This window comes from Lampris incognitus, chromosome 15, assembly GCF_029633865.1.
Source record: "Lampris incognitus isolate fLamInc1 chromosome 15, fLamInc1.hap2, whole genome shotgun sequence".
Taxonomy (NCBI): domain Eukaryota; kingdom Metazoa; phylum Chordata; class Actinopteri; order Lampriformes; family Lampridae; genus Lampris; species Lampris incognitus.
Genome location: NC_079225.1, coordinates 16,309,117 through 16,315,022, shown reverse-complemented (window position 1 = coordinate 16,315,022; position 5,906 = coordinate 16,309,117).

Below are 5,906 nucleotides of genomic sequence, written 5' to 3'. Positions count from 1 at the left end.
CCGGGGGGGGGGGCAGGGGGTGGGGAGTGTGTTCTCTTGGATCTATTTTGCAGTAATCTTTCAAATGTCATGAAACCGGATGCAACTTCGAGCCAAGAAAAAGTGGGACAATTGCAGCTCCAGAGATCCAGCGAGCTCTGTTTTCATCGTTCAGATCAGAGAGACGAGAAAAGGTCGCCTTGTGGTTTTACCAAACACACGTGTGCGGGAAACAGTAAAACGCTTTATCTCACTGTTGAAACGAGTTTTGAAAAGAAAGCTGTAAATTCTGAGGAGGCTGTCAGCTCCCAAAGTAATCTGTCTTTCCACACACTAATCGCATCACTGCATATGTGTGTGCGTGTGTGTGTGTGTGTGTGTGTGAAGTCAAGTCAATTTTATTTGTATATCCCGTCATCACAAATGAAACATTTGCCTCAGTGGGCTTTACAGCAACACAACATCCTTTCCTTAGACCCTCGCATCGGACGAGGAACAACCCCCCCTAAAACAAACCCCGTAGACCCGTGCAAAGTCTGCGCTCTACTTGGCATCACCGGTGCTGCAAAAAGGAAAGCCATCAAATCTTCCATGGAGGCTGCAGAGAGGACCTCCAGATGGCTTTGGATCAGGAGGATGGATCTGTAGGCCAGTGCTGCCGGGACACAAGCCAGGGCCTGATCAGCCCTGGCTGGATCGCCTGAGCGAGGGTGTATGATGTTGAAAGACCCAAAACACCCGAGGACCTCTGGAAACTTCACTGATGACGTGTCCCGGTGCATCCTAGGATGTATCTTCGAAGCGCAAATTACAGATTTGCCTCAGGGGGCTTCACAGCAATACAACATCCTGTCCTTGGACCCTCGCATTGGATAAGGAACAACTCCCTGGGAAAAAACAAAACATTTAACAGGGAGAAACATCAGAGAGAGCAACAGAGCAGGGATCTCTCTCCCAAGATGGACAGATGTGCGATGGATGTTGTGTGTACAGAATAAAACACAATTTACAGAATACAACGCTGAAAGAGGATAACAGAATTATAAGCTGTGTGAAGACTATGATGATGAGGATGCCAAGCAGCGTCCACATGCCACCGGTACAGACCAGGACCTGAGCCCCGCGACCACCATCACCATGTAGACCCGGGAGGAGGACGGACTACACATGCACACAGGGGAGACTCACATCACACCATTCACATACACGGGGGAAGGAGACAAGAAAACAACATTAGCCACACAACTTAGTGAGAGAAGGACACAACATTGAAGCAGGATATATAAGATTTATAAGATATATAAAAAAATGTGATGAGGAGGATGCCAAGCAGTGTCCAGGTGGTGACCCCCGTCACCACGGAGACCTGGGACGAGGACAGACCGTACGTGCACACAAGGGAGACTCCCATCACGCCGGTCACATACACACAGAAAAAGAGAAAGGAGGAGACATTATTCAGAGAGAGGGAAAAGGCATGTGACAGAAGATAAGAGTTTGCAATAGTCAATAATCTCTCGTCAGCAGAACAGTGCTTGATACATTCACTGAGACAGAAACCGACCCGTCATGCAGGCCAGGTCATGAAGTACTCAATTTAAGGGCAACTAATTGTAGGCTATATGTGTGGATTTAAAGGACTCCACAGACTCCGAGTGTCTTGACAGCGGTGTGTGCATTTACACCGACACCCTATCTATGGACAGCTGTCTGTATGAGCCATGCAGAACAGGACTTATCTTGATGTGACGTCTCTGTCAGTCACATTTTTATCAGAGTTCATCTTAATTGCAGTCTCTTGGTCCCTGATACGAGGGGGAGAACAATATTGCCTTGACTAGACGCTATACTTTATGACACATACTATACCTTGTGCATAACCTCTTTTTTGTCTGGACTTTCAGCAAACTCTTGCGCAATCAGATTGACTAATAGCCACCTAATCTTTCTGCAACCCGCTCAAACACAAAGTTTGAGCGGGTTTCGTGGGTTTCTTGGTAGTCTGTTATTGCTTAGCATTCTAAAATAAAAATATAATGTAGCCTTTGATCATTGATTAAAAAGGTTAAATTGCAAAAAAAAAAAAAGTTGCATTGCAAAAAAAAGGTTGCATTGCATGACAGTTCTGAAACACTGTCTCAACAGGACTTTTATAACAGAGCCTGCTGTTTTCTAAGGTCTTCTTCTGCTCCTGGTGGCTCAAAAGTAATCAAGACTTTAATCTGGCACATTATTTTACATTATGTATATATATATATATAAACACATATACACGTATATAAGTACATATACACACACACACACATATATATATGTGTGTGTGTGTGTGCGTGTGTGCGTGTGCGCGTGTGCGTGTGCGTGTGTGTGAGCCCTGTGATGGCCTGTCCAGACTGTCTCGCCACCTGCCGCCCAATGACTGCTGGGATAGGCTCCAGGATCCCCTACTACTACTACTTTCAGCTGCTCCTGTTAGGGGTCGCCACAGTGGATCATCCGTTTCCATCTCTTCCTGTCCTCTGCATCTTCGTCTGTCACACCAGCCCTCTGCATGTCTTCCTTCACCACATTCATAAACCTCTTTTTTAGCCTTCCTCTTTTCCTCTTTCCTGGCAGCTCCATATTCAGCATCCTTCTCCCAATATACCCAGCATCTCTCCTCCACACGCATCCAAGCCATCTCAGTCTTTCCTCTCTTGCTTTGTCTCCAAACCATCCAACTTGAGTTGTCCCTCTAATATAATCGTTCATAATGCTGTCCTTCTTCATCACTCCCAATGCAAATTTTAGCATCTTCAACTCTGCCACCTCCAGCTCCGCCTCCTGTCATTTCGTCAGTGCCACTGTCTCCAAACCATATAACATAGCTGGTCTCAAAACCATCTTGTAAACCTTCCCTTTAACTCTTGCTGGTACCCTTCTGTCACAAATCACTCCTGACACTCTTCTCCACCCACTCCACCCTGCCTGCACTCTCTTCTTCACCTCTCTTCTGCACTCCCCATTACTTTGGACAGTTGATCCCAAGTATTTAAACTCATATGCCTTCGTCACCTCCACTCCTTGCATCCTCACCATTCTGCTGTCCTCCCTCTCATTCACGCATATGTATTCAGTCTTGCTCCTACTGACTTTCATTCCTCTTCTCTCCAGTGCATACCTCCACCTCTCCCGGCTCTCCTCAACCTGCACCCTACTCTCGCTACAGATCACAATGTCATCTGCGAACATCATAGTCCACGGAGACTCCTGCCTGACCTCATCCGTCAACCTGTCCATCACCACAGCAAACAAGAAAGGGCTCAGAGCTGATCCTTGATGTAATCCCACCTCCACCTTGAACCCATCGGTCATTCCAACTGCACACCTCACCATTGTCAAACTTCCCTCATACATATCCTGCTCCACTCCTACATACTTCTCTAAAACTCCCGACTTCCTCATACAATACCACACCTCCTCTCTCGGCACCCTGTCATAGGCTTTCTCTAAATCTACAAAGACACAATCTAACTCTTTCTGGCCTTCTCTATACTTCTCCATCAATATTCTCAAAGCAAACATCCCATCTGTGGTGCTCTTTCATGGCATCAAACCATACTGCTGCTCGCTAATAGTCACCTCTCCTCTTAACCTAGCTTCTATTACTCTTTCCCATATTTTCATGCTATGGCTGATCAACTTTATACCTCTGTAGTTGCTACAGTTCTGCACATCACCCTTGTTCTTGAAAATCGGTGCCAGTATGCGTCTTCTCCACTCCTCAGGCATCCTCTCACTTTCCAAGATTGTGTTAAACAATCTAGTTAAAACCTCCACTGCCATCTCTCCTAAACATCTCCATGCCTTCACACGTATGTCATCTGGACCAACTGCCTTTCCACTCTTCATAGGTGCCCTCACTTCCTCCTTGCTAATCCACTGCACTTCCTGATTCACTATCCCCACATCATCCAACCTTCTCTCTCTCTCTCTCTCTCTCTCTCTCTCTCTCTCTCTCTCTCTCTCTCTCTCTCTCTCTCTCTCTCTCTCTCTCTCTCTCTCTCTCTCTCTCTCTCTCTCTCTCTCTCTCTCATTTTCTTCATTCATCAGCCCCTCAAAGTATTCCTTCCACCTTCTCAGCACACTCTCCTTTCTTGTCAGCACATTTCCATCTCTATGCTTGATCACCCTAACTTGCTGCACATCCTTCCCAGCTCAGTCCCTCTGTTTAGCCAATTGGTACAAGTCCTTTTTTCCTTCCTTAGTGTCTAACCTCTCATACAACTCACCATACGCCTTTTCCTTGGCCTTTGTCACCTCTCTCTTCACTTTACGCTGCAACTCCTTATACTCCTGTCTACTTTCTTCATCTCTCTGACTATCCCACTTCTTCTTTGCCAGCCTCTTCCTCTGTACACTTTGCTGTACTTTCTCATTCCACCACCAAGTCTCCTTGTCTTCCTTCCTCTGTCCTGTTGACACACCAAGTACCTTCCTAGTTGTCTCCCTCACTATTTCTGCAGTGGTTGCTCAGCCATCCGGCACCTCTTCACTACCACCCAGTGCCTGTCTTAACTCCTGCCTGAACTCCACACAACAGTCTTCCTTCTTCAACTTCCACCATTTGATCTTCGGCTGTGTCTTCACTCGCTTCCTCTTCTTGGTCTCCAAAGTCATCCTACAGACCACCATCCGATGCTGCCTAGCTATGTTCTCCCCTGTCACCACCTTGCAGTCTCCAATCCCTTTTAGATCGCACCTTCTACATAAGATATAGTCCACCTGTGTGCACTTTCCTCCACTCTTGTACGTCACCCTGTGTTCCTCCCTCTTGAAATACGTATTCACCACAGCCATTTCCATCCTTTTCGACAAAATCCACCACCATCTGTCCTTCCACATTTCTCTCCTTGACACCATACCTACCCATCACCTCCTCATCACCTCTGTTCCCTTCACCAACATGTCTGCTCTAATCACTACTCTCTCCTCCTTGGGAACCCTCTCCACCTCGTCATCCAACTCACTCCAGAATTCTTCTTTCTTGTCCATCTCACACCCAACTGGTGAGCATATACGCTGATAACATTCAGCAACACACCTTTGATTTCCAGCTTCATACTCTACTCTCTGTCTGACACTCTCTTCACCTCCAGCACACGCTTGACATACTCCTCCTTCAGAATGACCCCTACCCCATTTCTCCTCCCATTCGCACTATGGTAGAAGAGTTTGAACCCACCTCCGATGCTCCTTGCCTTACTCCCCTTCCACCTGGTCTCTTGCACACACAGTATGCCTACCTTTCTTCTCTCCATCACATCAGCCAGCTGTCTCCCTTCACCAGTCATAGTGACAACATTCCAAGTCCCGTCTCTCACCTCCACACTCCTACCTTTCCTCCTCTCTCGCTGCCTCTGGAGATGCCTCCCCATCTCCTACTCCTTCGCCCAACAGTAGCATAGTTTCCACCAGCACTCTGCTGGTTAACAGTACCGGCGGCAGTCGTTGGTAACCCAGGCCTATTTATGATCCGCATATTTGACTTGGCAAAGATTTTATGCTGGATGCCCTTGCTGACGCAACCCTCCCCATTTATCCAGGCTTGGGACTGCATGCACTGGCTTGTGCATCGTCAGTGGCTGGGTTAGGTGCCAGAATCCCCGAGACCCCCTGAAAGCAGGATAAGCAGTTCGGATAATGGATATATATATATATATACACTACCGTTCAAAAGTTTGGGATCACCCAAACAATTTTGTGTTTTCCATGAAAAGTCACACTTATTCACCACCATATGTTGTGAAATGAATAGAAAATAGAGTCAAGACATTGACAAGGTTAGAAATAATGATTTGTATTTGAAATAAGATTTTTTTTACATCAAACTTTGCTTTCGTCAAAGAATCCTCCATTTGCAGCAATTACAGCATTGCAGACCTTTGGCA